The sequence below is a fragment of the Lathamus discolor genome, chromosome W (assembly GCF_037157495.1).
Source record: "Lathamus discolor isolate bLatDis1 chromosome W, bLatDis1.hap1, whole genome shotgun sequence".
NCBI classification, from domain to species: Eukaryota; Metazoa; Chordata; class Aves; order Psittaciformes; family Psittacidae; genus Lathamus; species Lathamus discolor.
Window position 1 is genome coordinate 955,248 of NC_088908.1, and position 22,607 is coordinate 977,854.

General features: G+C 53.9%; 1 pseudogene; it reads left to right on the plus strand.

Annotated features, from left to right (window-relative positions):
* The first annotated feature begins 514 nt into the window (after positions 1-514).
* On the plus strand, positions 515-21,720 carry LOC136004425 (protein MTSS 2-like; annotated as a pseudogene).
* The last annotated feature ends 887 nt before the right edge of the window (positions 21,721-22,607 follow it).

Consider the following 22,607-nt stretch of genomic DNA (forward strand, 5'->3'; position numbering starts at 1 on the left):
TGGCGGGTCAATTTTAACAGCCAACTCTTCAGTATGGATGAGTGGTGTCTTCCCAAGCCCGCCAACTCCTCAGGGTGTTATCGGGGGGTCCCTGTGGCCTGTCCCCAACCACTGCCGGGTCACTGCTGGTGTGGGCAGTGCTGCTGCTGGCCCCAGGGCTCTGCCCATCACTCCTGCTGGGCTCATGGCTGCTGAGCACCCTCTTTCCACACCAAGGGATGGGATTTATGGGGAGAAATGCTGGAGTGCCAAGCCATAATCATTTCCTTATGGGTGGCTCTTTACCAGCACTGGCCAGAGCAGTGTGGAGCTGCCAGGGCATCACCAGCAGTGGATTGGGGCTGCTTTTCTAGCTGGAGAGGAAATAGGTAGCTCAGGCTGAGCCCCTTGCTCAAGCTGAGCATGGTTTCACTGTGAGGTGCAGTGAAGTCTGATAGGGCTCAGCCTGGAACCCCCAATCCCAGGAGTCTGGGGATGGGGAAGGGCTCATGTGCTGGCAGGCTGCACATTTCCTATGGCTCTCCGGTAATGGATTGCCCAAGATGTTTCAGAGGTGGCATATAATCACCCCACAGGGTGTTCATCTTCATTGTGCCCCAAGCTGTTTGCCAACAGCACACCTGGGCATACACCTTCCCCTGGTAGGGAAGGCCGTGGGGGTCAAACAGCCTTTGGCAAGAGCCTGCACAGAGTCCTGAGCATCCCATAGCAGTCCTAATGTTCACCCCAGGCCCAGCATCTCCAAGGGCACCCTGGGGCTCTCCCACTCCCCACCCAGCACCCCAAGAGCATCCCTCGGGCTGTTCTGCCCTGCGAGCAAACCCCAGTGCTAACCCCCCCCCCCCCCACACACACACACACAGTGGGGCTGCGCCCTGGGCACAGCACCCTCGAGCATCCCTCAGGACTCCCTCCTCTGCATCCCTGGGGCTCCCCCAGGAGCTCCCAGAGCACCCTACTCCCTGAGCATCCCTCGAGCTTACCCCGGTCATCCCTCCCACCCCCTTCCCTGTGATGCAGAGGGTTAACCAATATACAAGGGGGTTAGAGGAATTCACTTGCTTAAACAAAAGTAAACAGCTATGTGGAGGATTGGCTTGTCGAAAAAAGGTCAAAAGGTCACGCTCCCATCAACGAGCTGAAACAAGACATCTGTGTAGAACATGGTGCAAACCTCTCAGGCCAGATAATGAGGAAATGAAGGACACCGGCAAGCAGCAACATACTATGACCAATCACAGCCAAGGCCACTAAGGGATAAGTGCATGAGAAGGAGGATGGTGGGGGGGGGGGCACGGTGTAGCTGCAAAAATGTAGAAGCTACAAACCAATGATCTTGTAACATGTAAAAGCTGTAAGCCAATGATCTCTGTATGCAAGGTATATAAGTATCCATCTGCTTAGCAATAAACTGAGACTTGTTGGTCATCATCGGATGAGCTCGTCTCCTGGTGATTCCCACACACCTATCATGCTTACTAAGCAGAACAAGGCACAGACTACTGATAAGAGGAGAAGCAGAGGCCTGGTTCTACTGATAAGCAACTATTGACAAGGAAAAGAGGACGCCTGAGTCTATTGAAAAGGGGGAGAAGCAGATGGTTTATGGATGGGATACCGACCAAACCCTAAGGCTATGCGTGAAGACTAAAAGGTGAAAAGTTTGAGAAGAGGAAGACTCATTTAACTTCATCCCAGCAATGCCATCCTTTTCCTCCAGCAACTGTTGGATTTCCAGGAGACAGCAGGTGCCATGCTGGCATCACAAGGTACAGACATGCATGAGGCTTGTTTGAGCATGCAGTTCTTTCCCCAGATTGTCTGGACATCTTCCCTAGAAAGCTCAAACTTCATTGTGCCTGTGAGCTTGTTCTCCTCCTGTCCTTCACTCTGTGGTTTGTCTTGTCCTCTGATATGCGATGACCATGTAGATAATTATCTGGAGGGGAGGCAGGGAGTTTTCTTCTACACTTGCTGCTATCAGGTACTCTTGGGGTAGTGTTTATTGCTGATGTGTTCCATTATGAGAGAACACCTTAGTCATTTAGCTACAAATCTGACACTGGGCTGGTTCTCTCTGGCTGTACTGGAGTGAGGGTGGATGAACCAGCTGGGCTGGCTTTAGTTAGGGGTGTGTTGATGAATTTCACCTTTCCTGCCACGTTCTCTGGTCAGAGCATAACAGCAGCAGCAAGAATATTCTCCTTGGAATCTAGCATGAGCAAGCTGGGACTCCTGAGCTATGTGTGTGCCTTGTGCCCTGGCAGAGAGATGGGTTTTAGCTCTCTCTCCAGGATGCTAAAGAGACATAATTCCACAAAGAAATACATGGATCAGAAGCTGAGGGCAGCTGCCTCATGGAACAGGATGTTGCTGCTTAGCAGCTAGATCATGAGTCTGAGTTCTGTGCAGAGCAGCAGCTCCCTGATGAGCCCTTGGCCTAGGCAGAGCTCATGTTTTCATGTTTCCCTTGTAATAGAGCAGCTTGAGAAGTGGAGAACTGGAGATTTTGGAGGCACAGAGACCTGAGAAGGCACAGGCCACAGCCTGGTGTTTGGAGAGTGTTAGGGAGCCCATTAGGATCAGGGGAAGAGGGAAGTTGGAACTAGATGATCTTGAGGTCCTTTCCAACCCTAACTATTGTATGATCTTGAGACCCCTGCCCGTGACCAGAGGGGGCACTGCGCAGGCGCAAAGGACCTTCTAGCTCATTATAATAGGAAGCGGGGACAGATACTAAATATGTATAGGCGTATCAGTAATCTAATGCATATGTATGCCTCAAGGGAATAAATGTAAAGGAAAAACGACCCTGGGGGTGCATACTTCGGAGGAACGATCCCCATGCACCTCAGCGCTGAATAAAGCATACCTACTTTACAACTTTAACGAGTTGTGGAGTCGATCCGCGTAGCAAAGGTACGGATCCCCCCCCCCCCCCCGTCCTCTGTCGACCCGTTCTGTGACAACGTTCCCCTCGCACCCCCCAACACCACCCCCCCCCCCCCCAGCTCCACTTTACAGCACCGAGCTGGGGATCGCGGACTAGGCTTGGGTATTGGAGCCCCACAGCAGCCCCACATCGGGTGTCGGGCCTGCTGGAGCCCCACGTCAGCCCCACACTGGGCACCAGGGCCCTGCATTGGGCATTGGAGCTGGTGCTGGGGACCACAGCCCCACATCAGCTTCATATCCATCACTGGGTGTCAGTGCTCTGTGCTGGGGATAGCAGCCCCTCATCAACTCTGTATCCGTTATTGGGTATCAGAGCCCCACATTGAGTGTCAAGGTCCCACACTGGGTGTTGGAGCCTGGCACTGGGTGCCAGAGCCCCACATCAGCCCCATATTGAGCATCAGGGCCCTGTCTTGGGCATCGGGCCCCATGCTGGACATCACAGCCTCATATCCATTCCCACATACCATGTACCAGAGCCCCATGTTGGTAATCTCAACCCCATATCCATTCCCAGCTATCAGGCCCCTGTATCGGGTATCAGACCAGGCATTGCTGCCCCATGCTGGGTACTGCTGCCCCACATCAAGCATTGTGTTGTCCCCACTCCCCAGCTTGGATTTCTGCAGGACCTGCTGTGGTTTGCACCAATGGAAGAAAAAGGTCCTTTGGCTCCTCAGTCCCATTTCCCAACCTGGGGAGGGGATGTTGCCTCCACCCTTCCTGGGAGCAGGATGGGGCCAGGTTTCAAGAAAGCTTTTTTTTTTGTTTTCATATCCGAAAAGAAAATAAATAATAAATGGGGGGGGGGGAAGGCATTTTTGCTTGAGGAGGGGACCAGCCAGGTTTCTTCATCTGAGGGGGGGCTGAAATTTCCACGACTGGCCCCAGCATTAGGATATAGCCCCAGTAATTTTTCAGGAGGCAAAAGCTTTCTTCCTCCTCCTCCTCTTCCTCTCTTCTTGCTGCAGCCCAGTCCAGACAATGCTGTCATTGCCAAAGCAGAGGAGGAGGGAGATGATAAAAAACATAAAAGCCTCCCTTGAGAAGATTAACCCCTTCATGGGGTGGCCGTGGCTCCAAGGGGCTGGACTATAGATCAGGGCTGGGAGAAAAGCCCTTGAGGGAGAAAAGCCCAGCTCACCCCGGGGTGCTGGTGGGGAAAGGTGCTGGGGTGCTCAGCCCCTCCAAGCGCCTTCACTCCAGATGAGCCGCACAGCCCCAGAGGGGAGCAGGGGCAGCCCGTGCCTCAGTTTCCCCATTCCCCTGCTGAAGCTGTGGAGGGGACGAGCCAGCCTGGAGCTGTCACCAGTGCCATGCAGTGATGTGTCCAGCCCCATCGGGACATGGTTGGGTGGTTGTGCCACAAGCCCTTCACTGGCATGCCAGGGGAAACCGGGCTGGATTCTTTTCTATGCCATTTATAGGTGGGAAAGATGAAAGAAAAATAGTGAAAAGGAAGAAAAAAACTTAGGTGCCACCGGCTGAGTGCTGGTGGCACCTAAAGGTGCACTGTCCCCATCTCCCAGCCACATGGGTGTCCTGGCACAGGCACTGCAGGATGGGGAAGAACCCCCTGTACAAGGAGCTGAAGGTACTGAGCAGCAGCAATGTGCTGAGGTCCCATGGCCAGTCCCCCTGTGCTAGACACAGGGGCAAAGGGACCTTATTTTGGTGGCTGGTGGCTTTTTCAGCACCCATCGGCCTGTGCTGGGGACGGCTCAGGCAGCAAAGCGGTCCCCAAGCTGGTGGCATCCCCAGGCTGGTGGCAGTCCCCAAGCTGGCTTCACTTCTGTTGTCTCTCTTACAGTGTGCTCAGTGTCTGTGAGTGACCTTGGCATGTCTTTGTTCCCCTTGTCCTTGTCCCCATCTTCTTCCCACTCGGCATTGCAGGGTGCTGGAGGCATCACAACCTGTACCCCTGTTAGGGGGGACCCTCTGTTCACCCTGCCTGGGGTGACCAGGGGCTTGTGGTCCTGGGATGGTGGCAATCCCTGGGGACTCACAGCTGAGCCACGGCACTGCCACAAGTGGCACTTGAAGTGACATCTTCAACCCCCTTCTTCACTGACTTCTGAGGAAATTGGGGCTTTTTTGGTCCCCAAAAATCAGTGCTGGGCTGGTCCCATGCTCCCCTTGATGCAAACTCTGTCACCAAGGTGCCACCAAGCTGGACCCATGGGGATGTGTGGTGACCCACATCCTGCAAAGCCAGCTCTGGTGGCCACCCCAGGGGGGTTTGCAGGTCCCCGGCACTGTCATCAGATGGTGGCACTGGGGTGGCACTTGGGATGACAGCACCAGGACTGACCTTGCTAGGATGGCAGCACCAGCATGATGGTGGCACCAGGACAGGGCTCACTGGGATGGCTTTGCTGGGATGGTGGCACTGGGACAAGCCTCACTGGGATGGCATCAGGATGGCCTTTCCAGGATGGTGGCACTGGGGTGGCCTTTTCATATGGTGGCACCGGGATTAGCCTTGCTAGGATAGCACCAGTACTGGCCTTGCTGGGATGGCACTGGAGCTGGCTTTACTGGGATTAGCCTCCCTGGGATGGCACCAGGATGGTCTTACTGGGATGTCTCCAAGACACTGCTGGGACTGGTCTTCCTGGGATGGCCTCACTGGGGTGGCATTCGGATGGCACTGGGATGGAATCAGGATGGCTTGGCCAGGATGGCACTGGTATGGCCTCACTGGGACAGTACTGGGGTGGTCTCCCCAGCACCTGTGACCTGTCCCTGTCCCCACACAACTGCCCCATTCAGAGGGACCCCAGACCTCCCTTCCTGCCCCATTGGTCCTCATGAGCTTGGGGTGCCAGGGACTGGGGCAACCCACTGTGAGGCTGGAGCCCTCCATGATGGTGGTTGTGCCATCACTGCTTTGGGGGAGGCCACGGGTGCTAGAGGGCTCTGCTCTGGTGCTGGCCAGAGTCTCAGAGCTTGCCTGTGCACCAGTGTCGTGGTTTAAACCCAACCACAAACCTCGTTCACTCCCTCCCCCCCTTCTTCCCTCCCCCTGCTCCTGGAGGGATGGAGAGGAGAATCGAAAAGAATGCAACTCCCACGGGTTGAGATAAGAACAGTTTAGTAACTAAGGTATAACACAAATCACTGCTGCTACCGCCAATGATAATAATGATAAAGGGAATAACAAGAGGAAAGAACACAACACCTCAACACCAGCCGACCAATAACTCGCCCCACTCCCCCCAGCCGAGCACCAACCGATACCTCCTCCAACCCTGCAGTCCCCCAGCCCTTCCGGGTGACTCTGTTACCTCCTGGCCAAGCCGTGCTGTGCTATGGATACCTCTTTGGCTAGCTTGGGTCAGGTGTCCTGTCTCTGCTTCCTCCCAGCCTCCCCTCCTCCCTGGCAGAGCGTGAGGCTCAGAAAGTCCTTGGCCAGACCAAACATTTGAGCAGCAACTGAAAACATCGGTGCTATCAGCACTGTTCCCAGGCCAAAAGATCAAAACACAGCACTGCACTGGCTACTAAGAAGGAGAAAAATAACTGCTACTGCTGAACCCAGGACAACCAGCTCCTGTCCTCCCCTTGAATTTTCAAACCCATAAGCTGCCTTGACCCTTTTGAAGATGAGGTTACCCAAATTCCTGAGGTCTCCATGCTGTCCATGATGTGTGGCCAGACTGTAAAGGAAAAAAAAAAAAACAAAACAGGAGGGAGGGGAAAAGGGTTGTGATCAGCTTTTATTAGCCATCAGAGAAGCCACACCTAGCTGGCCACGGCCACCAAGCTGCCCCATCTCTCTGTAATGATGAAGGGGGGGGTTCCTTGCCCAGGGGGGGTGAGAGGCTCCACCTTTCACTGTCCCCTTCCCTCCTTGCAGAGCTCCTACCCCATCTGGGAGGACTTCAACTCAAAGGCCACTCAGGTGAGTGGCTGGGGAGGGACAGGACATGGGGTCCCCCCTCCTCACAGGCACATTCTGGGGTGCCCAGCACCCACTGAGCTCCTCCCTTGCTCTTTCCACCCCAGGACCACGGTGCTGGCTGCAGTTGCCTTCTTGGATGCCTTCCAGAAAGTGGCTGACATGGCCACCAACACCTGAGGTAGGGTCCTTCTGCCATGGAGTGGGTGTCCTCTGGCTTGGCCAGGCAGGGGGATGGGTGAGGAATGTCCCCCGTGGGGTGTCTCCTGCCCATGTGGCTTGGGTGGGCTTCAAGCAGCAGCTCCACCATCCATGGAGACTTGTCCAACCTGACCCCACCCTGAGGAGAAGCATCCTCTAGGAAGCAGGGTGGGAAAGATGGTCTGCAGCTGAGGCTGGGGATGCACACCCCTGTGGGTGCTGCTGCTCAGCACCCATGGGTGCTTAGCTGCATCTTCTAGTGGGGCTGGTTTGCTCATGGGGAGATTTGGGGTGGTGCAGACCCACGCTGTGGTCCCCTTCACCCATCTCTGCCCCCACCGGATGCACCCAGGGCTGAGCCACCCTCCTGGTGTCCCTTGTCACCAGGAGTTGCCAGGGGGTCCTGGCTGCTCCAAGGGGCTCTGGAGAAGGGGAATTGGATGGAGGGAGACGCAGGAGCCCACTGCTTCAGGGACAAACCCCAACCCACCGGGGAGGTGATGTGAAGAGCTGAGACTGCAGGTGCCCCCCCCCCATGCTGCTATGGGGTGAGGGACTGGACCCCAGGACCCTCTTTGGGTACCCACTGGTAATGAGGAGCTGCTTCTCACTGTTTGGCTTCTGCCAAGCAGATGGTCCCTGGCTGGTTTGAAGACTGGCAGTATCCAGGCTATCTGAAGCTGTGCGAGGAGGAGGCAACAGCTTGATCCAGGATCAGCTTTGCCTTCAAACCCACTAGCCTACTGCACCAGGGGGATTAGGTCTCCTCCATCTCCCCTCCAGCCCAGGCACTGACAGCAAGGGGGGGGGGACACAGTGGAGGATGCTGGGGACATCATTACAGGGCCACCCTGTAATGCTGGTGGACATCTACTGGACATCCCTATTGGGGGGGGGGGGGAGGCAGAGCATTGGCATGGGGAAACTGAGAACTGAGGCAGGGCTGGAGGCCTTCCATACGATGGTGAGCACGTGGGGGAATTGGATTAGGAGCAGCAGGAGCTGGGATAAGAGCGTTAAGAGCTGGATTAGAATACCCTAGCATGGGAGAAGGCTCTCAGTCTGTGGGCTCCCCCATTCCCGTAGCGCCCGGGGATACCCAAAACTCATAGAAAGGGTAGGACATGTCTCTGAAGGCTTTTGGGAGCAGAGAAAGTCAGAATATCACTCCCCAGTTTGCACCCAAGGATTTGGGATTGCTACTTTTCCTGAGATTTGCCAGCAGCACTGACACCATGTGGACATCCTTAGCCTTCAGAGTTAGCAGTTTCACCAAAAAGGGATGCTCCTGCTCTCAGTCGCTGGCAAATATCACTCCCGGGAAGCCCTGATTCCTTCTTTATCTGCTCTGGACGGTGCCTGAAGGTGAGGGACCCAGCTGGGTGCCTGGCAGTGAGCTGGGGTCAGAAGCTGATCCCAGAGCCATTTGCTCCCAGCTGGTTTCTCGGTCCGTGCCTGGCAGTGGTACCTAACCCCCTCCATTCCCTGGCCCCCCAGTGCCAAATTTGAGACAAACCAGGAAAAACCAGGAGCAGGTTTTCATTTCAAAGCCACAGGAAGGGATATTTCATTCTTCATTTGGATGTTGATTTATTGATTTAGTGGATTTATCGGGGGGAAAAGCAAGCCACCCCTGACCCAAAGCGTCCCCAAAGCCTAGTATATCCCAGCACTGGTCATCCCCATTGCAAGCGAGCCACCCTGCTCCCACTATACAAACAGGTGTGGGACTGGTGTGTGTGTGGGGGTCCCCTGCCCCTAATCAGCAGCATTTCGGTCCCCCCCAGGTGCCACAAGAGAGATCGGCTCCGTGCTGACCTGCATGTGCATGCAGCACTGCAGCATCGAGGCCAAACTCTGGCAGTTCACCAAGTAAGTAGGCCCAGGGCATCAGTGACACAAGTTGGCCAGGCTCGGCCCTCTCTCAGGACATGCTGGATGTTGTCTGGACCTGGAATGGGGGGCATGGTCCCCCCAACCCCTGGCTCCAACATTCTCCCACACTCTCTGCTTCTTTCTTCCTCCTCCAGTGCCCTCATGGAGAGCCTGATAAACCCTTTGCAGGACAGGAGCGAGGACTGGAAGAAAACTGCCAACCAGCTGGACAAGGATCATGAGAAAGGTACAGATCTGTGCTGGGGGGGAGCTGTACTGGTCAGCAGGGGGCTCCCCTCTGACAGCACTCCTGTGCCCCCAGAGTACAAGTGAGGCCCCCACGAGATCAAGAAGAAATCCTCTGACACTCTCAAGCTCCAGAAAAAGGCTCGCAAAGGTGATGGGGGGTCTCCTAGGGTCGGGGTACCTCTACCAGCCCCTCCTCAGCACCCCAGTCTGGGGTGGGCATCTCAGATGCAGCACCCTGGCTGCCAGCCAGGGGGTGGGCACTAGGGGGGTCCTGCTGCCCCCCTGCAGAAAGGGGGGTACTGGCATGGCCCGGGGGGGGGGGAGGTGGGGGCCTTTGGCCTCTTTTCATGTTTTCTCTGTCTCCTCTCTTCCCTCCCCTCCACATCCTTCCTGTAGAGCTACTTGGTAAGTGAACTGCTGCCTCCCCCTCCCAGCCCCTTCTCTGCTTCCTCATCTGCTCCCCCTCCCTGGTGTCCTTAGGGCCAGGGCTGGCTCCATCCATTCATCTGTCTGTCTGTCCCTCCATGCATTTGTCTGTCTGTCCCTCCATCTGCTCCCTGTGCCACCCCCCCCACACACCCACCCTGCTTTTAGCTTAGCTTGCCCCCCACATCCCAGGGTGATTCCAGCCCCACTGCGGTGGCCCCTCAGCAGGTCTCCTTGTCCCAAGTGCCAGGAAAGGGGACAGAGTGGCAGAGGAGCCTCCCTCCAGGGCTGCCATGGGGTGAGGATGCTCCCAGACCCTCCTGAGATATGGGCACAGAGGGGGACCCATGGCACCCACTGTGAAGTGAGGATGGGGGTGATGTCCCCCAGCTGGAGCTGGGGTGGCCTTGGCTTGGCCATGGGACCCTCAGCAGGTTTGGGGGGGTGTCAGGGGAGCCTGGAGTCGATAGTACCACATGTCACAGGGAAGGGAGGCCTGCAACCCCAGCTGGACAACGCGCTGCAGGACATCAACGACATGTACCTGCTGCTGGAGGAGATGGAGAAGCAGGCGGTGCGCAAAGCCCTCATTGAGGAGCGGGGTCGCTTCTGCACCTTCATCACCTTCCTGCAGCCTGTGGTGGTGAGCACAGGGGGACAGGGGGGGCTGGGAGGGGTTGCTGCTGCCCAAAGGGTGCTGATGCTCCCCTTTGTCTGGCCATAGAATGGGGAGCTCACCATGCTGGGAGAGATCACCCACCTGCAGGGCATCATTGAGGACCTGGTGGTGCTCATCACAAAGCTCCACAAGCTTCCCCCTGCCAGTGAGCAGGTCAGTGGGGGGGGGGGGGGGGAGCTGGGGGGTACAGCAGGGAGGGAGCATCTTTGTGAGGCTTAAATCCTATGCTTCCTACAGGTGATCAAGGACCTGAAGGGCTCTGACCACAGCTGGTCCTACCAGACCCCCCCATCCTCACCCACCAGCTCCAGCTCCCACAAATCCAGCATGTGCAGGTATGGTGGGGTGTGCTCCAGCCCCTTTCGTTAACCCCAGGGGGGTAATGATGTTTATGGCCCTTAGGGATGTTCCCTATCCTCTGGGTTTTGGGAGCTGTGATTTGTGCAGGAGGAAGGTCTGGGGGCAAGCATGTCACCTTTGCCAGCCTGTCTCCTGCTATTGGGGGACCCCAGAAGGGAAAAGGACACCCCATGAGGACCCTGTGCCTCAGTTTCTTCAGGTTGGGTGAGGGGCAGTGTGCTGGGTTTGCTGCCTAGGGACCCCTCCGCTTCCAAACCTCTGGCTTAAACTCTCTTTTCCTTCCTTTGTGCTCCTCACCGGCATGTCCTTGCCCCTCTGGTGCCCCCCCAGCAGCATTAGCAATGCCAAGGGTGGTGTGACATGGTGTGGCGGGGCTCAAACCTCCTCACCCAGTTCCACCTATTGCTACCAAAGCCTGGCACAGCCACCTGCCTCTCCAGCATCTCTTCCCACTACTACAGCTTCATCTCCCAGGACACTGCTTACTCCAAACCACCTTCCCCCATGCCCTCAGACATCACCAGCCAGGTACAGGAGGGGTCAGAGCTGCCCACCCCTGTGCCTCAGTTTCCCTTTTCTGCTGGATGCAACACAAGGGGACAGTGCAGAGGTGATGTCACTCCAGATGTGTTTCCAGCTGCATTGTCATCGTGGGAGATTAATATTGGGAATATCAGAGATGCCTGCCTTGCTCAGGGATGCAACAGACCACACTGAAGAGAAACCCCATCTGTGACCCACCCCCCCCCAGGGATGGGGCACAGGTATTCCACCCATGCCAAGGGAACAGGGTATTTCCCAATCACCCCAGCCCCATAATACCAGTCTGCACCAGTCCTCCACCAGGCAGCATGGATCAAAGCTCCCCATCATCCTGCATCCTCCCCAGTGCTAAGGATGCTCCAGGACCCCACAGCACCCCTTGGAAGCTGCCAATCCCTAGTGCTGGCTATGCAATCAGGCTGCCTGGCACTGCCAGCACCACCTGCCTATGCTAACCCGGTATCTCCAACCTGGCAAGAGCCAAGAGCTCCTGGAGATCCCCAAATGACCACTGGCTCTATGGAGCTTGGCAAGAGCAGGGGAAGGGCTGGAGGTGAGCATCCAAACCCCACTGCTGGGAAAGATCCTGGTCACAGAATCATAGAATAGTTCGGGTTGGAAAGGACCTCAAGGTCATCCAGTTCCAGCCCCCCTGCCATGGGCAGGGACACCTCACACTAAACCATCCCACACAAGGCTTCATCCAACCTGGCCTTGAACACCCCCAGGGATGGAGCACTCACAACCTCCCTGGGCAACCCATTCCAGTGCCTCACCACCCTAACAGGAAAGAATTTCCTCCTTAGATCCAATCTAAACTTCCCCTGTTTCAGTTTTAACCCGTTACCCCTTGTCCTGTCACTACAGTCCCTGACGAAGAGTCCCTCCCCAGCATCCCTATAGGCCCCCTTCAGGTACTGGAAGCTGCTCTGAGGTCTCCACGCAGCCTTCTCTTCTCCAGGCTGAACAGCCCCAACTTCCTCAGCCTGTCTTCATACGGGAGGTGCTCCAGTCCCCTGATCATCCTCGTGGCCTCCTCTGGACTTGTTCCAGCAGTTCCATGTCCTTTTTATGCTGAGGACACCAGAACTGCACACAATGCTCCAGGTGAGGTCTCACAAGAGCAGAGCAGAGGGGCAGGATCACCTCCTTCGCCCTGCTGGTCACGCTCCTTTGGATGCAGCCCAGGATACGGTTTGTTTCTGGGCTGCGAGCGCACACCGCAGCCGGCTCATGTTCATTTTCTCATGGACCAGCACCCCCAAGTCCTTCTCTGCACGGGGGATACCGGGGGGTTGTGATGCGCCGGGCTGTACACCGGGACAGACACCTGAGATGCTTGTGGGCTGGGTGGGCTCTCCTCCTAGAAGTCCCACAAGCCCCGCCGGGCAGCCGGGGACTACATCTCCCAGGCTTGCCGTGCCCTGCCCCCCGCACGGCGCGACGCGGCGCGGCACAGCCCGGCCCTGGCCGGTCCCGCACGACGCGGAGGGATCGGCGCGGGCGGGCGGGCGGCAGCAGCAGCAGCAGCAGCAGCGGAAGGGCCCGGGTGCGCCCGGCGGCGGGGCCGTGCCGGAGCCGAGCCAGGTACTGCAGCGGAAAGCGGGCCTGGGGCGGGGGGATCGCGGAGTACGCCCCGGGAAAGGTTACCGGGAGCTGCCCCAGTACTGGGGTGCACTGGGATCAGGCCGGGGAGGATGCGCTGACCCCGGATGCTGGCCCGGGCCCTGCCGTGCTGGCTCCGGGCAGGATGCGCTGTCCACAGCCCCCGGTTGCTGCCCCTGGAGGATGCTCGGCCCTGGAAGAGGGTTTCGGGACTAGGGGTGCTCCCCGGGGAGCTGCCCTCTCCAGCCGGGGTGCTGCGAGGGGCCCGGACGCCGGAGGGGTGCCGGGGGCAGAGCTAGGGTGTCCACAGAGGGGACCGGAGGGGTAGGAGAGAGCTGGCTGGGGGTGCCCCCAGTCCCCAGCAGTGCCAATGTGCATGCGAGGTCCCTCAGAAGTAGAGTGACACATGGCTGCGTGACACACCTCGCGTGGGTAGTGGCAGCCAGGATTTCACAAACAAAGCACGAGGGGCTCTGGGGACAGGCTAGGAAAGTCATTGAGCAGGGACATGTCTGATCAGCCTTCAACCCGCCGGGGTTATGGGGTGTCTTCCTGGCCAAGGCATGGTTATCGGGGTGCTGGAGCCCAGCTTTCAGGGCCTGGTGATGCAAGGGGTCCCCATGCATGCTGGAGACTAGGGTGCTGCTGCGAAGGTGAGGTTCTGCTGGGGCTCCAGTTGCAAGGCTTATTGCAAAGCTCACAAATATTTCCCTAGAGTGAGGCTTCCCCATCCCAGCAGGAGGATTTTGGGGTCTGAGGATAGTGCTTGGGCGGTGGGGAAACTTGGAAGGGATAAAGGGTCATGTTACCTGTCCTGGGTTTACCAGGAGCCATTTTGCTCCTTAGTAACTGGTGCAAGCTCTGTGTTTTGACTTCCAGCCTGGGCAGAGAGCTGATAACACCGATTGGTTTTAATTGTTGCTCAGTAATGTTTATTCTGGCCAAGGACTCTGTGAGCCTCATGCTCTGCTGGGGACGAGGGAGGCCGGGAGGAAGCAGAGACAGGACACCTGACCCAAACTAGCCAAAGAGGTATCCATACCACAGCACGTCATGCCCAGGAGGTAACGGGGAGTGACCCAGAAGGGCAGGCTCTCTCCTCGGGGGGGTCGAACTCGTTCGGCGGTGGTATCGTATTCTCTTGTTATTTTCTCTTACCAATATTATCATTGGCGGTAGCAGTAGTGGTTTGTGTTATACCTTAGTTACTGGGCTGTTCTTATCTCAACCCGTGGGAGTTACATTCTCCTGATTCTCCTCCCCATCCCTCCGGGAGCGGGGAGGGTCGGGGGGTGGGGGTGAGTGGACGAGCTTTGTGGATCGGTTTAAACCACGACATTACCTCCTGCAAACAAGGAATAAACATGACTGGGTGAAACCAAATGACCCTAGACCTGCTGGTCACACTCCTTTATATGCAGCCTAGGATACGGTTGGCTTTCTGGGCTGCAAGCGCACACTGCTGGCTCATGTTAAGTTTCTCATCAACACCCAAGTCCTTCTCCTTGGGCTGCTCTGAATCTCTTCTTTGCCCAACCTGTAGCTGTGCCTGGGATTGCTCCAACCCAGGTGTAGGATCTTGGACTTGGCATGGTTAAACTACATAAGGTTGGCATCAGCCCACCTCACAAGTGTGTCAAGGTCCCTCTGGATGGCATCCCTTCCCTCCAGCCTATCAACCGGACCACACAGCTTGGTGTCATCGGCAAACTTGCTGAGGGCGCACTCAATCCCACTGTCCATGTCACCAACAAAGATGTTGAACAATATCGGTCCAAACACTGATCCCTGAGGGACACCACTCGTTACTGGTCTCCAACTGGACACTGAGCCATTGACCGCAACCCTTTGCGTGCGGCCATCCAGCCAGTTCTTTATCCACCGAGTGTGGCATATCAAGTGTGGCATCCCACTTGGCTGCCATTGACTCCAGTTCATGTTAAAGTTCTAGCATGTCTGGTACAGCAGCACTCAATGGTGGTGTGACTTCATTCAGGCCATGATAGTCTACTCTTAGTCTCCTCTCTCTGTTAGACTTTTGCACTGTCCATATGGGGCTATTAAAGGGTGAGGGGGTCCTGCTGATCACTGCTTGGCTCTCAAGTCTACAGATCACGTTATGGATAGGAATCAGGGAGTCTTGGTTGGTGTGATATTGCCGCCGGTGCACTGTTGTGGTCGCGATTGGCAGTTGTTCTTTGACCTTCAGCAACCCCATAACAGAAGGATCCTCTGAGAGGCCAGGCACGGTGGACAGCTGCTCAATTTCCTCAGTCTCCAGAGCAGCAATACCAAAAGCCCATCGGTACCCTTTTGAGTCTTTGAAGTACCCTCTCCTGAGGTAGTCTATGCCGAGGATGCATGGAGCCTCTGAGCCAGTTACAGTAGGGTGCTTTTGCCACTTCTTCCCAGTCAGGCTGATTTCAGCCTCCAATACAGTCAACTCTTAGGATCTTCCTGTCACTCCAGAAATACAAATTGGTTCCACCCCTTGACAGCTTGATGGCATCAGGGTACACTGTGCACCGGTATCTACTAGAGCCTTATGCTTCTGTGGGACTGATGTGCCAGGCCACCTGATCCACACAGTCCAGTAAATACGACTGTCCGTCTCCTCCACCTGGCTGGAGACATGGCCCCTCTAATAGCGAACATAATGTTCTCCACTTGCGTCTTGTGAAAAGGGATTAGAATTCCTTATCACAGTTTTCCGTCCCGCTTTCTCACGTCTTCTCCGTGATCCCACAGGTAAAACCATAGGGTGGCCTGTGGTGTGTACCTCCTATATCTTCTCTCTTGAGTGGTAGGGCGCCTTCTGTTCATAGCTGAGAGGCGGGTTGGTACATGTGGGGAGCTGGATAGATCAGATAGATTGTCTCTCAATTGCTTCAATTCCTGGGACAGTTTTTCCAGGGCTGAAATGATGGAAGGGGTGAGATTGTCTTTGAACTCTCAGAGTTGACAAATCAGTTCATCCACTGTTGTTGGTACTGCCTCACTCCAGGTCATTGATGCCAATGAGTGGGCATATGATGATAGTGCACTGCCTGTAAGTTTCCGCCACATGGGTAGTGTACATTTGACTTCATCTGGATCTAGGGATGCATTCCCAGCATCTGTCTGGCGATAGATCATCTCTAGAATGGCTGATTCCCTCAGGAACTCAATGCCTTTCTCTGTCATGGTCAAGTTGGCTGAACGACTCATAACATCATCCTTGTAGGGAAACCTTTCCTTCACAGCTGCCAAGAGCCACCTCCAAAGGCCGAGGGCTCATTTGTCTTTCTTAATCGCTTTGTTACCTCTTCCCCTATTTTTGTACTTATTTCTCTCATTCCTCTCATTCAGGTGTCACCCCCTCTAGTTCTGGCACTGAGTCTTCTTCATCTTCCTTCCATACGTGAGCTGGTTTTCATTCTTTTCATTTGCTTTTCCCCTTGTTTATAGGGGCAACTGATAGTGGCACAGATTGGTCCTTTGGGTCAGCTGCTGTGCCTGCTACTGGGGTTGGAGTGGCTGCAGTGCTCATTCCTGGAGATGGAGTAGCTCTATTGTCTGTTGCTGTCATCATATACAGAGACATTTTTTTCCCCTTGAGGGTACTGGATAGTTTTGAGCAGGACTCCGTAGCCATAGGACAAGCCCCAGCACATTGCCATAATTTGTTCCTCTCTGGTACTGCGAGGACAACAGCACACCTTGTCTAAGTGTTCTGGTAATTATTACAGATTTCGCACTTGTTCAGGAGTTAAGTTCCAAAGCACTGGTAGGGCCCACTGGCCCAGGTGCTTGCCCATACGATCCCACACATCCTGCCACTCATGACTGTCCAGCCTCAGGAAAAATCTCTTGGTGGTCCTCCTATATCGTCGTCTAACCCTAGTCCAGACCTGAACACAACCCTACTTAACTTCGAGATTGGATGAGATTGGCAGTTCTCAGGGTGTTATGGCTGTAGGGAGAACACATGCAGCATATGCAGCAAGATGCTGGTTCCCAGCAAAAGGAGCAGGCTGCTTTCAAGGGTACTCAAAGGATATTCAGTCTTTAAAATTTCAAATGCTGCTGTAAATAACCTGGTGCAGGAGCAGAGGGTGTGAGGGGATATCTCCTTCATAAGTTGGCCCTCCGAGGAGGGAGAAAAAGAGGTGTAACTGTTAACAATTCCCATTATACGCCTCACAAAGTATAGAGGTGATGGCCATGCTGAGAACACAAGCTAGATCAGTTTCATGATCAATGAGTCTATTGCACTACAAGTCATTACCATGAAGCACAGTGAAACAAGAACCTTAGCCCAGGCCCCCAGCCAATAAACAGTAACACAGCAAATACCGGCTGTGAGTTACGACATGATGAAACTCTGAGATCAAGAGCAACAACTTTGAGAGCCAATAAATCAGCATTGTGACAAGTGACTTTTAATCTGAAACAATGAATGCTTATCACAAATATGGTTAGACACACTCCGGTCAGATCTGTTGTTATTTCAATCCTTTCTGCCCCACATCGGGCACCACAAAGAACTGTCATGGTTTAAGCCCAGCCGGTAACTCAGAACCACGCAGCCCCTCCCTCACTCCCCCCTTTTTTCCTTCCCCCTCTCCCAGGGGGATGGGGAGGAGAATCAGGAGAATGTAACTCCCAGGGGTTGAGATAAGAACAGCCCAGTAACTAAGGTATAACACAAACCACTACTGCTACCGCCAATGATAATAATGATTAGAGAAATAACAAGGGGAGAGAATGTGAGAATATGTCTCTAGGTTCAGGCAGGCCTCAGTTAGACACAACAGTGAAGCAGCAATTTATTAATTTTTTTGCAAAAACAGGTGTCTTAGCAAGTAGGCACACACAGCAAAGGCAGAACTTTGATTTATATTTCCTCTCCCATCTGCAAGTTCCCTCCCTTGTTTCCCATTGGTTGGGTACTCCAAGGTTTACAGCCTATCTGACGCATATAATCTACATGCTAACTGTCCTGCCTCTGGTTACACCTCCCCTTACTCAATTTCATATGCCCCTTCCTCTTATTTATTTATCTCCTTTTATGGTTCGATTTAATAGCTCTCTGGCAGACATGTAGTACCCCAGCTTACTGTTTAACTACAGAACCAGCCTGCACTGGCTTAGTTTCATAGGCTGTAAAACATAGTATTCTTTTGTCCAAAAGATGACATTGTCTTTAACCACAGAGTATGTCTTTGTAAGTGTCCTGGGTTCAGCAGTAGCAGTCATTTTTTCTCCTTCTTAGTAGCTGGTGCAGCGCTGTGTTTTGACTTTTGGCCTGGGAACAGAGCTGATAACACCAATGCTTTAGTCTGACCAAGGACTTTCTGAGCCTCATGCTCTGCCAGGGAGGAGGGAAAGCTGGGAGGAAGCAGAGACAGGACACCTGACCCAAGCTAGCCAAAGAGGTATTCCATACCACAGCACGTCATGCCCAGGATGTAACGGAGAGTTACCCAGAAGAGCTAAGGCACTGTGGGGTTTGGAGTAGGTATCTGTCGGTGCTCAGTCAGGGTGGGGTGGGGCGAGTTATCGGTCAGCTGGTGTTGAGGTGTTGTATTCTCTTCCCTTGTTATTTCCTTTAGCATTATTATTACTGGCGGTAGCAGTAGTGATTTGTGTTATACCTTAGTTACTAAACTGTTCTTATCTCAACCCATGGGAGTTGCATTCTTTTCGATTCTCCTCTCCGTCCCTCTGGGAGTAGGGGGAGGGCAAGAAGGGGGGGGGGGGGGAGTGAGAGAGCAACTGTGTGATTTATGGGTGACTTTCTTTAAACCACAACAGTTTGTTATGGTATCTCACATCCTTTCTTTTGTTTCCTTAGTAACTTAGCCCCAGCCCCAATATTGAAAAATCTTAATATTGCAAAGCCTTAATATTTATCTTAAAGCTCTAATACTGTAAAGCCTTAATATTGCAAAGCCGCATCTCTAATTTTGTGAAAACATCACTGTTTCACAAGAATATAAAACTAAAAGGGGAAAGGAAAAAAAGCCAACAATAAACCCAAGTGATGCACAATATAATTGTTCACCACCCGCCAACTGATACCCAGCCTGACCCAGGCAGTGTTCCGCCTTTCTGGGTGACTCCCCCCAGTTTCTATACTGGGCATGCCGTGCTGTGGTATGGAATACCCCTTTAGCTACTTTGGGTCAGGTGTCTTGTCTCTGCTTCCTCCTGGCTTCCCCTCCTCCCTGCAGAGCATGAGACTTAAAAGTCCTTGATCAGAGTAAGCATTACTTAACAGCGACTAAAAACATTGGTGTTATCAGCATTCTCAGACTAAAGTTGAAAACACAGCACTGCACCAGCCACTAGGAAGGAGAAAAAAAACTTACTGCTGAACCCAGGACAGGGGGTAAGGTTCAGTGTATGGCACAAGCTTTGTGCTACACCATAACCACAGTTTCACCTGGTTATTTGGGTGTCAGTTTTGTCTTGATGGCTACAGTTGTGCCAGGCAGCGCATTAACAAGTAGCATCATAGCAGGGTGATGGTTCGCAGTGACATTTGTGTCCAGCAGTTGAGTACAGGTGGAGATGATGGAAGACGGTTGGTGATGGCAGTGGAGGTTGCAGTTGGAAATCAAGTAACCACAGGGATCACATTGTCATGGTGATGGCTGAGCCAGTTGTGAGCACCTGATGGTTGGCTATGATCATGTTGTGATGGCAGTGGTTGGGATGATTGTGATGGTGACGGTTAGGTTTGACTACAGCCATGTGGTGGAGATGGTTGAGGCCAGTTGTGATGGTCATGTCTAAATTTGGTTGTGACCATGTTATGATAACAGTGGTGGTGGCTGGTTGTGATTGATTGCATTGCGATGGTGACAGTTGGGTTTGGTTGTGATCTCAGTGTGGATGGTTGGGTTTGATTGTGGTTGCTCTGTGGTGGTGATGTTTGGGTTTTATTGTGATTGCCTTGTGATGGTGATGGTTTGATGGGGAGCATATTGTGCCAGCAGTGGTTGGGACCAAGTAGTGATTGTGTTGCAGTCATAGCAGTTGAGTTTGGTTGTGACTGTGTTGAGATGGTGGTGGTTGGGGCTGGCTCTGACTGCATTGTGAAGGTGATGGTTGGGCTTGGAAGTGCCACTACCTGCCTGGCCACACTGACCACACTGCCCCCTCCCCAGGCTCTGAATGCAACTACTACTTGGTGAACAGTGACATGGAGTGTGACCCCCAGAGCAACTTCGACAAGTCCTCCACCATCCCTTTGTTCTGGGTTTAGTGGTAGCAGTCAGTTTTTCTCCTTCTTAGTAGCTGGTGCAGCGCTGTGTTTTTGACTTTCAGCCTGGGAACAGCGCTGATAACACCAATGGTTTTAGTTGTTGCTAAGTAATGTTTACTCTAAGGACTTCCTGAGCCTCATGCTCTGCCAGGGATGAGGGGAGGCCAGGAGGAAGCAGAGACAGGACACCTGACCCAAGCTAGCCAAAGAGGTATTCCATACCACAGCACATCATGCCCAGGGAGGTAACTGGGAGTTACCCAGAAGGGCACGGGCTCTCTTCAGGGGGGCCGAACTCGTTTGGTGGTGGTATTGTATTCTCTTCCCTTGTTATTTTCTCTTACCATTATTATCATTGGTGGTAGCAGCAGTGATTTGTGTTATACCTTAGTTACTGGGCTGTTTTTATCTCAACCCATGGGAGTTACACTCTCTTGATTCTCCTCCCCATCCCTCCGGGGGGGGGGGAAGAAAAGAAAGAGGGAGAAAGGGGGGGGAGTGAGTGGATGAGCTGTGTGGCTGGGTTTAAACCACGACACCCTTGCAACAGCAACATTGCGCAGAACTACTGGCAGATGATCCAGACCAAATGTCCTGCCTCCACTGCTGGGCTGCCCACCGGCACCAACCTCCCAGCTGGCACCACCCCAGGGTAGCCACCATCTGCCGCATGCCCTCCACCAAACCCTCGGTCCACCGTACCCTCTCCAATGACGGTCCCATCCCCATCTGACCCCCTATTGTCCCTGTAAAGACCCCCACGGTGACCAACTCCCCCAGCTACGCTTGTCCCACACGGGTGGGCAGTGAAGAGTGTGTCTTCTACACTGATGATGCCTTGCCGAACCCCCTGGATTTTGCCAAAGCTTCTCCCAAGAGGCTGAGCCTTCCCAGCACTGCCTGGGGTGGCGGGGCCATGGAGATCTCGTCTACCCCAGGGCCAGCCAGCACCTCTGACAAGGAAGAAGAGGACCAACAGTTGGCTGCCAACCGGCACAGCTTGGTGGAAAAGATCAGTGAGCTGGTGGCCAGCGCCCATGCTCTAGGTGAAGGCCAGTTCCCCTTCCCCACCACCCTCATGGGGTCCGGCCCCAGTGAGGTGACTTCCACCCCCCGAAGCCTCCATGGACCCCCTGGCTGAAAACGTGCTGGTGGCTGTCCAGTGTGGGGTCTGTTTCCACAGGACCATCACCAGTGACTGGTTGGCCCCACAGATATCGTGATGATGTGCCCACCGTGCATGATGGACCCCCTCGGGGCACCCTCTGTGCCTCCCAGGACCCCCCCTCACCAGCACCTGCTGCCCCTCCTCCCTGCCCCCCGCTTCCTGCTCCTCAGTCTCCTCCTTCCCTCCCCTTGGCCCTTTCCTTTCCTAGCATCTTTCCTTTGCTTGTTCTCTTGGGCTCTTTTTCGACTCTCTTTCTCATTTTCTTTTTTCTTTTCTTTTTCTTTTTTTATTTTTTCTCCTTTTCTTTGTCTCTTCTTATTCTTCTCTTACTTTTCTCTTCTTTTCCTCTTTTTCTTCTATTTTCCCTTTTTTCTTCTCTTTTCCTCATCTTTCTCCTCTTTCTCTTTTTCTTCTCCTCTTCTTTTATTTTCTTTCCCTCCTCTTTTCCTTCTTTTTCTTCTCTTCTTCCTTCTTTTTTCTCCTCCTGTTTTCCCATTTCCCCGCTTTCCTTTTTCCTCTCTTTCCCTTTTCTCCCTCTTTTTTCCTCTCCTCTCCCTGTTTTTTCCCCCTCCCTTCCTGGGCACAGGCAGGTGCCCCAGCCCCAGGGCCTGTGGGGCCACAGGAAGAGCAACACCAGGAGCAGGGGGGGCTGTCCCTGTTCCCCCAGCTGCCTGCTGAAGCCAGTACTGCTCAGCCCCATATTTGGGGGAAAGAAGCAACAGGGAGGGGGCTGAGGAGGGGCATGTGTGAAAGGGCAGGGGACGGGCAAGGGACAGGCACTATAGCCCCCTCCAATTTGGGGGAATATCAGGACACAGCTGAGGCTGCCAAACCTTCTCTTTCCCCTCCCCCCTGAGACAAGGGGGACAGAAAATCACAAAATGGAATATATAAACCTTTAGAATCAGTTTTAAGTGATGTTAAGTTTGATGGCTTTGTAACAGTAGCAGTGGAAAATTACTAAAGTGCATGATACATAGAAAAAAAAATAGAGTGCAGCTAGAGAACACACTGAGCATTCTTGTACAAGATAAATTGTTATAGTTGACAGAGTTTTAAGAAAAACAGTCTAGAGGAACAGGACACAGGGATAAGGAGTATCTGGGAACGGCAGGTGTCCAGGATGGGCTACTGTTAAACTAACTGATAAGTAGGAGGATAGGAGGATTATTATGTCTCCTGTGCTACCGAACCAATTAAATTGGTATGAGCATCTACTGCGCGTGCTCCAAAGGCTGCCAGAAGTGATGAAGATTGTTGGAAGAAGTAAACGACCCTCAGAGACCACCACCACAATTCCGTACGCATGCGGGGAGCTTTCTGGAAAATGACGTAATGTATGGCTCGGTGGCAGATTCAAACCGGCCACCAACAGCCACTCTCGATCAGTTGC